Source organism: Notamacropus eugenii, chromosome 5, assembly GCF_028372415.1.
Source record: "Notamacropus eugenii isolate mMacEug1 chromosome 5, mMacEug1.pri_v2, whole genome shotgun sequence".
NCBI classification, from domain to species: Eukaryota; Metazoa; Chordata; class Mammalia; order Diprotodontia; family Macropodidae; genus Notamacropus; species Notamacropus eugenii.
The window spans coordinates 417,410,676-417,421,816 of record NC_092876.1 but is presented as its reverse complement, the minus strand read 5'-3'; the positions used below and the strand labels follow the sequence as shown (position 1 = coordinate 417,421,816).

General features: G+C 39.2%; 1 pseudogene; it reads right to left on the bottom strand.

The window, feature by feature from the left end:
* Positions 1–9,560: 9,560 nt before the first annotated feature.
* LOC140507032 (ubiquitin-fold modifier 1 pseudogene) lies at positions 9,561–9,861 on the bottom strand (annotated as a pseudogene).
* Between the last annotated feature and the right edge of the window lie 1,280 nt (positions 9,862–11,141).

Sequence of the window (11,141 nt, the reverse complement as noted above, 5' to 3'; positions counted from 1 at the left end):
CATTGTAAAAGCTTTTTCTTGCTTCTTTAAGTGAGATAATTTACCCCATTCTCCTTTTCTAGGACATTTCTCTCTCCTCTCCTTAATTTTATGTTTTAGATATCATTCCTTCATATTCAACTCACCCTGTGCTCTCTCTCTCTCTCCATATATATGTATGTATATATGTATACATGTATATATATATATATAATATATCCCCTCCAACTACCCTAATACTGAGAAAAGTCTTGAGGGTTAAAAAATTATTTTTCTATGTAGGAATGTAAATAGTTCAACTTGAGCAAGTCCTTTATGATTTCTCTTTCTTGTTTACCTTTTCATGCTTCTCTTGATTCTTGCATCTGAAAGTTAAATTTTCTATTCAACTCTGGTCTTTTCATCAAAAATGCTTGAAAGGCCTCTGTTTCACTGAATATTCATTTTCCCCCTGAAGTACTATTTTTTATATTATTTATTATTTTATTTATTTATTTATATCATATATTATTTTTTCTGGGTAGATGATTCTTGGTTTTAATCCTAGCTTCTTTGACCTCTGGAATATCATATTCCAAGACCTCTGATCCCTTGATGTAGAAACTGCTAGATCTTGTGTTATCCTGATTGTATTTCCACAATACTCAAATTACTTCTTTCTGGCTGCTTGCAATATTTTCTCCTTGACCTGGGAACTCTGGAATTTGGCTGCAATATTCTTAGGAATTTTCCTTTTGGGATCTCTTTCAGGAGGTAATCAGTGGATTCTTTCAGTATGTATTTTGCTCTCTGGTTCTAGAATATCAGGGCAGTTTTCCTTGATAATTTCTTGAAAGATGATGTTTAGGTTCTTTTTTTGATCATGGCTTTCAGGTAGTCCAATAATTTTAAAATTATCTCTCTTGGATCTACTTTCCAGGTCAGTTGTTTTTCCAATGAGATAATTCACTGTCTTCTATTTTTTCATTCTTTTGGTTCTGTTTTATAATTTCTTGAATTCTCATAAAGCCATTAGCTTCCATTTGCTCCATTCTGATTTTAAGGAATTATTTTCTTCAGTGAGCTTTTGAACCTCTTTTTCCATTTGACCAATTCTACTTTTTAAGGCATTCTTCTCATTTGCTTTTTGGACTTCTTTTGCCATTTGGGTTAGTCTATTTTTTAGCTGTTATTTTCTTCAGCATTTTTTTAGATCTCCTTTAGCAAGCAGTTAACTTGTTTTTCATGACTTTCTTGCATCACTCTCATTTCTCTTCCCAATTTTCTTCTACTTCTCTTGATTTTCAAAATCCTTTTTGAGCTCTTTCATGGCTTGAGACTAATTCATATTTTTCTTGGAGACTTTTCATATAGGAACTTTAACTTTGTTGTCTTCTTCTGGTTGTATGTTTTGATCTTCCTTGTCACCAAAGTAAGACTCTATAGTCTGATTTTTTCCTGCTGTTTGCTCATATTATCAGGGTAGCTTTTTGCTTCCAGTGAGGGGGTTGGGTTGGGTGGTGTACTGTCCCAAGCTTCTGGGGTTTTGTGCAGCTGTCTCTCTAAGTACCTAATCCTGAAGATTATACCTTTTGTTAAGTCCCCATCCCCTTTATAGAACATCTTTTATCACATGGGAGCATTCATCATTGGAACCCCCTCCCACCACTGTGGCAAGATTTTCCCTATTCTTTCATCTTTTTTTTCAGTTCTTCCCTTTAATCTCTTCATTCATTCTCCTATAGACTCCTTTCTTCCTGAGGGATTGAGTTAATTTTCTATTCTTTGTTAACCTTTGACTTGATTAGGATGCTTCACATATTTCTTTCTCCTCCTTTTTGTGCAACATCTTCCCTGTAATTTAGTCTCATTTTTACTTCACCCCAAGCATAATAGATTCTTCTCCAGCTCTTTATTTTAACTCTGTGTATGTCTCCCTGTTTCAAGTGTGTTTCTTGTAAATAGTGTATTGTTGGATTCTGTTTTCTAATCCATTTTGCTGTCCCACTTCCACTTTTGAGTAGATTCATCTCATTCACATTAATAACTGTGCATTTTCCTCCATTTATTTCTTCTATTTATCCTTCTCTAATGTTTTTTTATTCTGTTCCTCCTCTAAAGTCTGTTTTCCTTTTGATCACTGCTTTCTTTAACTGCCCTTTCTTTTATCTTACCTTCCTCTCTTTTATTCCCTTCCTTGTATACTTTCCTATTGGGTGAGATCGATTTCTATGCCCAATTAAGAATATATTCTTGCCTCTTTGAATCAATTTTGATGAAAATGAAGTCAAGTATTACCTTAAAGCCTCTTCTATGTGAGAAAATTTTCCTTCTTGTTTGTAATTTATATATATTTTTTCTGTCAGCCCCAACAGTAACTCTGCTTTAGTGTTAGAAGACTGGAAGAATAGAGAAGTGGTAACAAGCTTTAAGTGCCAAATAGAAGACTTCATATGTGGAGCTAGTAGGGAGCTAAGTACTTTACAGAACAGGGGGCTGATAACAGATTTTCACTTAGGAAAATTGCTTAGGCAGATGAGTGGAAGAAGTTTTGTAGTGGGAGGAGTTATGAAGGATGAAGAAAGAAATCTATAGAAGGTCTTTGAAATAACCCAGGTGAGAGACTCTAGATCTAGTTTGCTCCCGGTGTGACTAGAAAAAAAGAGGGGACATATGGAAGAAATATTGTAGTTCAAACAAAATTTGTCAAGTAATTGGATATAGTTGGTGAATAAAAGTGAAGAGTGAGGTATGATATTGAGGCTTCAACCATTGTTTCCTCCACTGCCCAAGAGAGAGGCTCCATAGACTCCCCCCCAGCCAAGAACTCATCTGAGGGACATGGTTTCAAGGACCACGTTGGCCTACAGAGCGAAGGTATTCAAAATCTCTGAAGCAGGTTGTGGAGCAGCAAAGCAGAAGCTCTCTTTCCCTGACAGTTTGAGTTGATTAGAGAGTTTGGATGTTTGAATGGTTTGCAGACTACCCTTACAACAATGAGTTCACTTCCCCCCATAGTTGGGCAGGCCTCAGTTCTAGAGCAGTTTTATGAGTTGAACAGGTTGTGCAGGTGGCTGAAGGAGATGGCATCCACCCAAAAGGTGAGGCTGACAAGCTTCAGACTTCATCTATGACTCTTTTCTGTAGTCTCTGTAGTATGCCACTCACTAGTATTATTCTTCCAGAACTTCATATCAGTGGGAGATAACAAAGTGGTGGAAGACAACTAGATAAGGGATGGGCTAAACCAAATTCTGACAGTCCCCAGAGACAGGTTGAGTATACCCATGAAACCCTGAGTCCCAGAGAATCATTAAAAATTAAAGTACTGTTCATGTGTACATAAAACTTGGGGAGAAGGTCTTAATGACAAGTGCTTTGCCTTATATAAAAGGGGTCTTTGACATTACAGAGTACCAGGTTGACATAGAAATCAAATTTTCAAAGGACATTGAAGCAGAATATAACATGTTTGCTCAAGAGAACCTGGAAAGGTGTTACTTCATTGAAAAAGATGAATTGGAGAGCAAATCTTCTGTATTGACATGCAAGCAAAGGTCAAGATTAAAAATCTCTTTATGTTTTGAGGCTGAAATCCAAATACAGAGAGGTAAAAGAGGAGAAATGAGATGAAAATTGTTGTGATATGCCAGTGAACAAATTTATAAGAAAGTTGTAATAGATACCTCAGCTGTGGTATAGGAATTGAGCAAATTTATTCAAAATGAGCTGTTGTTGGGAGAGTCTTTATAATGAAAGGTGAGCTCTGCATCATTTCTCAAAAGGACAGGCTCTGCTGCTTCTCAGTCCCTGCCACTTGTCTGCCCTAAGTGCTCCATATTGATTCCAAGGCTCTCTTATGGTAGCTCTCCCATGCCACCCAGACTTAGAGGCAGATGAAATGTGACATCCTTGTAATACCATGGAAGTAGCCAAAAGCAAGGGAAAGGAGTTAGAAAATCAAGGATTCTATGACAACCTGGAAGCAAGTGGTTTTTCAGTAGAAACCAGAAGAATAATACCTTCCCCAGCAAGACAGGCCACAGCAGCCTTAGCTGTAGCCACCACAGCCCAGGTCTTCATAGCCATAGCTTAGGCCATGGAAGCTGCCACATCCACAGCCATAATCAGAACCATAGCCATAGCCCAAGCCCCCATAGTAGCTAATTGGAGCTCATTGTGTCCAGATTCATGGATTTGGATGGATGTCATCGTTTCATTTGCATGTGTATGTCCTGCAGTATTTGCATGGAGCTTTTATACAATATATAGCAGCAGTTGTGGTAAGTCCATGCCAGAATTCCCAGGGAACCTTCAGATTCTTGCCATTTTTTGTTCTCTGAGAACAATTCTTCCAGCTCACTAAAGGTGTTTTCTCTTAATTTGATGTTTTTTTGAGAAGACTCTAATGAGAAATGTTTTAAGTGTGGTCAAAGCCTATATAGTTAATACAGACTGGTGCCTTGCCCAGGCTTCATGGCAGCCGTCTCCCAGATGGCATTGTCCTCCTTCCATTATGCTTGCCAAACCTCCCTTCTGATTCTTTAGGAGGGCTGCTGGAGCCTGTCTCTTTTAGGCAGTGCTATTTGAGATTAAAGTGACAATCACTTATAGATGTATCAGATTGGAGTTGAGATGGTAGTGAGACTCTTGTGTATGGAACAGGTTAATCAAACAACCATTGCCAAAGCATTCAAAACTTCTATACACACACACACACACACACAAAACCCACCTTCCCTTCGTACTGTGCCAGCCACTGTGCCCAGAGCTGGGAATACAAAGAAATGTTGAGTTTCTGTCTTCTGGCAGTTCTAGAGTTCTTAGACCAATGTGACCATGAAAAAAGAAAGGCACCTGCCATAGACAGAGAGAATTGATGGGAGAAGGGAAGGGAAAGTCAGAGGGCAAGGGAGGATGGAGGAAAGGATTTTGGGCAGGGAGGACAGCCAGCCAGTGCAAAGGCAAGCAGAGAAGACACACAGTGCATTGTCTGAGCAAAAGCAGATAAACTGGCATGAAGCAGACCATAAAATATAGGGAGGGGATAAAATTTTATCATGACTGGAAAGGTAGGAAGAGACTTGTTTATGAAAAGGGTGAAATGCCAGAAACTATCTATTTGAATTAGTACAGAACAGAAAGCTACTAGAATTAAAAAGATAGGTGTGGGGTAGAAGGGTGTGGCTACTGGGGATTAGAGAGTGACTGGGGCAAGATGAATATGTTAGTCAAATCCCTTGGGCAGCTGAGTGGAGGATGGTATGGGAAGGAAGAAGAATGAAGTAGGAATGCCAATCACAAGGCTCTTACTGAGGTGTTGTTTGGGCCTTTGGGAATTATGTTAATTGAGAGAAGAATATGGATGCCAGAGATATTGTGAAGGTAGAAAGGACAAGATTTGCCAAATGATCAGAGCAGTGTGGTGAGAGTAAGGAGTCTAGGACGACTCTGAACAAGTTCCTGGCGGAATGGCCATGCTTTTAGAAGCACTAGGGAAGTTGGAGGTGGGGTGCTGTGACAGAGGTCAAGATGAAGAGCTCTGTTTTACACTTGGGGGCTTTGAGATGACTAGGGGATATCATGTCAAAATAGTATAATTTGATAGTTCATGATATGGGACTGGAGCTCAAGAGAGATACAGGCTTGAACGTCTGCTTGTAGCAGTGAGCGTCAGAGACAAGGTCACAACTTGAAGCTAAGGTCTCCATCTGAGACAATATAATGGGGAGAAGAAAGAAGAACTCATAAGACAGGGGTCAGCCATCATTGGTCAATGTGGCTTGGATTATGGTCAAGCTAAGGGGACTAGGAATAAACAATCAGGCCGGTATACCTAGGAGCATTAGCTGGCCAGTGGTGTCAAGAGCTGAAAGGAGATCAAGAAGAAGAAAGATTCAGAAGAGGTCATTAGTTTTGTCCATGAGGACATTATTGGACACTTTGGAAAGAGCAGATTTGGATAGAGCAATAATGGGTTGACTTACCCAGTGGATGGGCCTCAGCTAGAGAGCAGTGTTATGAGTTGCACAATGACTGTGCAAATGACTAGAAGAGATGGGACCCACCCAAAGGTCAAGGTCCCTTGACAACATTCAAACTTCATGTATAACTCTCTTCTGTAGTCTTTGTTCTGTGACATTTACTTGTGCTATACTCCTAATTTTCAAATTAGTGGATGAGAACAAAGTGATGGGAGACATAGATAAGGGATAGGATAAGACAAATTCTGAGAGTTGCTGGGGTCATATTGTGCATGACCATAGTCTTTAGACTCACCAAGAATTCTTCAAGATGAAAATTTTGTCCAAGTGAGCACAGATTGTGGGAGGATGGTCATAAAGTATTAGCGATAAGAATCTAGCTTTGTAGAAAAGGGGACTTAATATTTTGGAGTACCAGGCTGGCATAGGAAAAAAAAAAAACTAAAGGACATTTAACCAGAGAAAAATATGTTTTCTTGAGAGAAATTTGTAGAGGTATTACTTCATTGCAAAAGGTGAATTGAAGAGTAAATCCTACATGCAAGTGTAGATCAAGAGTGAAAATCTCTTTACAATGGGAGGCAGAAATCTAAATATACCAAAGTCAAGGAGGATAGGTGAAAATACTATTTCTATGCCAATGAATGATATTTGTTAGAAAATCATAAAAACCATATCAGCTATGGTGAATAAGAGTTGAGCAAACTTGCTTGAAATGGGCTGTTGTCAGGAGGAGTCTCCTTCATGACCGGTGAGAGTGTGCATAATTTCCTAGAAGGACTGCTCCAGTTTCTTCTTAGTCCCTGACACTGCTGTCCTGAGTGGTCCATATGGACTCCAAGGTCCTCTTGTGGTAGCTCTCCTATGCCACTCAGTCATAGATGCTGATGGGACTTTATGTCCTTACAATGCCATGTAATTAGCCCAAAGCATGGGAGAACAAGGATTCCATGACAGCCCAGTAGCAAGGGTTTTTTTTTTGATTAGTAGAACCCATAGGAAGAATGCCTTCCCCAGCAAGATGGGAGGCAGCAGTCATAGCCATAGTCACTACAGTCACAGCCCAGGCCACAGAAGTTGCCACATTCAGAGCCATAACCAGAACCAGAACCATGTTCTAGGTCCCCACAATAGCACATTGTGTCAGGATGAACAGATTTACTTGGCCATGAAGGGTAGGTTGCTTTAGTGAATGCAGCCCCATCTACACAGGGACTTTTAAACACTTCCAGCTGTAGGTGAGGCAGATCCACAGAAAAAAATGTATTTCCCATTAAGAATTTACTGGAGAAACATCATTTTCTTGTCATTATTTGTTCCCAAAGGATATTTCTTCAGGCATCGATTTTTTCTTGATTAGCTGTTTCTCTGAGAAAGCTCTGGCATGATCTCATTCCTGTAATGAGAAGTGACTATAGTGTTGCCAAAACCTATGTTGTGAATGTGGCTTGTGCCCTACCCAGGCTACATAGCACCCTCTCCTGGGTGCTGCTCTCCTCCTTCCACTATGATTGTCACCCAGCACTTCTGAATCTTTAGGAAGGTGGTTGAATCCTGTCTCTTTTAGTCAGTGTTGTTTGAGACTGAATCAACATAATCACCCAAGTTTCAGATTGGAGTTGAGATGGTGGTGGGGCACTGCTGTATGGAACAGGTCAATGAAGCTGTCATTCCCAAAGCTACCCAAGCACAAACTACTTCCCCAGTGTATGCACTGAGCCAACAATTGATACCAAAATTGTTGAGTCCCTTTTTTTTGATGTAATTTACCTTTAATGAGAATTTGACACACAAATATTAACAAATTAAAACCTAATAATTTAAATTATTTCATTCCACCATTTTATTTTTCTGCAGCACATAAATGCAAGCATATTTTAACTTATGAAAAATATTAAAGTATAATTTTGGTTAATTGGAATCCTTAGGGTAAGAGTCTGTGTAACTAATGTCCAATGTTTAATTCTTCTAGGTAAAAATCTTTAAAAAATATAACAGTTCACTTTTTTACCTTAATTTTATTGCCTTTACCACTTGTGATGGCTAAGAATCTTCCTGTGCCTTAGTCATAATTAAGATCAATTAAATCTAGCTTTCTTTCATGTATAACTTTACAATACCAAAAACATCCTTCAGAAAATATACATGGCTAGATAAGTTGAATTTTTTATAAGAATCATTTGCCTTTTCAATGAGTTCAGAAACTGGAACATCATGGGATGATATCACTGAAAACAAATCATAGAAAACTTGGTTTAGCGATGATAACTTATGCATTTGCCAAACACAGCTGTGTACACCAGCTGTTCTACTATAAAATAACAAAGATTTTAAGCTGTTTTTTTCTGAGCTTTGCTTTCATACAATGCACATGAGCCAGCATACTAAGCATTATGCCTGTGTTAACACTTTTTTTTTATCATAACCTATTTCCTTTTTCTTTTAAGGGTTTAATCTCTTCTTTATAAGTTTCTGGAAAGGCATAGATGTTTTATTCTCTACAGTAGTTAAGTAAAGTAGTTAAAAGAGCATGTATATGGCTCTCTTCTGCTGCTTGTTTATATAATCTAGATCTTACATTTTTCTTCTCCACTCTGTTGCTGCTTCTTTTTATTTCGACCCTTTGGGCACCCATTCTCATTCTTTCTGGATTTTGTGGGTCACCGTGATGTTACTTCGTGTCTCCTGTATGACTTGCTTCTTTCTTTCTTTTCTACCACTTTTCTACCACTTCAGTTTTGACTTTTCTGTTTTCAGTGATCATGGTGCTTAAACTGTCTCCTTTTCCCCTGCCAGTCGCTTTGAACTTTGGGTTCAGCATACTACACGGTTGATTATGGCACTTCCTTGAGCTTTATGTGATTTCAGGTCTTCTCAATGGTATTCATTCCCTTTCAGATTTCAATGCAGAATTATCTATATCAAAAGATCATGATTATATGAGAGTTCTTAAAATATACTCATGGAGGGTTTTAACTCAGCAAAAGATATATTTAAATTTCCACTAACTACATTCAGCTCTACAGGAACATAGGTAGACTAGGTGGTGTAAGATGTCATTTTCCATAATTAGAATAAGTTCATATTGTTCAGCTGATGGTACTTCTGAGTTAACTGGAAATCCAAATGAAGTATGGGAGTCCACTGAAACCTAGAAAACCCAAATGATAATAAACACAAATATTTATGTTAATCAATTCATCTGTTATTCTTTTCTTAAAATGTATGTAAAATACACATTTATTCACCTCTTTCTATGTTCGCTGGCAATTATTACTTGTAGCTCATACAAATAATTTAATCTATGGTTGATATATAATTTTAAATGAGAAATTTTCATTTTTTTAATTTTACTGGTAAAGAATTAGTTCTCAGTAATATCATCTTTCTATTTTAAAATGAAATCGAAACTCCTTTCATAAATGTAGTGAAGTAGCAGAGGAGAAGTTGGCTTCTTTCTTAAGGCAGCTGTTTTATTCACGGGATGTATTCCTTCTTTAAGTGAAGGGTCCTTATAGGAGTAGGTACATAAAATTGTAGATAGTCCGAATGCAACGTTACAAAACAAACATCTATGTTTATTCGGAAGGATAATGGTTAATTTCCATTCTGCAGAAATTAACAACTCCCAACACGATCTCTAGGAATTAGTCGTAGTTCTGAGCCATGCTTTAGGAAAACATTCCCAGCAATCTGTGCAGGATTTATTCCTATTTCATCATTTGTAATTATAGCACTTGTTGCTGCAGGAACTTTAAATTCTTCTGCTGTGAAAGGAATATTTTCCGGAACACTGAGTACTTTGTAAGGCAACCACGGGTCCAAGGTCAGTGTGATCTTAAAGGAAACTTTTGACATAGTGAGGTCGTGGCTGGACTTTAGGGAGCCTCGCGGCGGTCCGGATCCCTCCACCCATTCAAATTTTTCGCCGTCCCCGCCGCCCAAGCCGCGCGACCTTATGAGTTCTTTTCTTTAGAAAGCTCTAATATTACGACGCCAAGTGAGTACTGCCACAAACAGACTTAATTGAAGAAGCTCTCAGAGACAGAGGCATACGCGTTTGGTGAAAAGGGATGGCACTTCTTACCGGTAGGATTAGAGCTGAGGCTGGAAGGGAACAGGGAAAGTGAGAGGGTAAGGGAAGAGAGAGACTGGTTAGATAGCAAGCCAATGCAAAGGCAAGGAGAAGGGACATGCAGCGCATTGAGTGAGAGCAGGTAAGACTATGAAAGGTAGGGAAGGGAATAAAGTATATTGAGACTGGAAAGAAAAGAAGAGGCCAGTTTATGAAGCGGGTGAAACACCAGACAAAGGAATTGATTTGAACTAGCATAGAACTGGAGGCAATAAATTCATCAGATGACACGTATGGACCCTGGGGCTTTTGTAGATTGGAAGGAGTGAAGGATAAGATAAATGTTTTAGGATAATCCCTCGGGGAGCTGAGTGGAGGATGAATGGTGCTGAAAGAAAATTGAACCAGGGAGACCAGTCACAAGACACCTACAGAGAGACACTGAGGACCTAATATAAGGTTGGGTCTGTATTATTAGAGAGAAAGAAAGGCATGCCCAGGGATGCTGTGAGGTTAGAAAGGATAAGTTATACCAACTGATTGACTGAGAGTGAATTGGCAAGTAAGGCCTTGAGTGTCAGAACCTGTGTGACTGTCAACAAGAGGATGTTATTGAAACTAGTAGAGAGTCAGGGAAGAGGTAAGGTGCTTTTCAAGAGGTAGCTGTGTTTTAGATTTGGGGGCTTTGAGATGACTAGGGAATATCACATTGAAATTGTGCAGTTGGACACCTCATGATGTGGAAGTGTAGCTGAGGAGAGATGCTGACCTGGATTTGGAGATGTGGCCATGAGTGGCAGAGAGAAGGACCTCAATCGCTGAGACCTGAAGGAGGGTCTACTGTCTAACCAGGGGAGAAAGCACAATGGAGAGAAAAGAGAAGACAGAATCTGTGGTGTCAGCCAGAATTGATATGACATGATGATGAACTAGTTAAGATGAGCAAGAAGGAACAGTTGGGTGGGAAGGGCAATGTCAACCACACCCAGTTGGCCCCGGTTGGCCAGCAGTGTCAAATGCTGACGGCAGATCAAGAAGGAAGATTCAGAAGAGGTCACTGCTTTGGGTCAGTAGGAAATCACTGAGCACTTTGGAGAGAGCAGTTTCTCTTGAAGGTGGGAGTC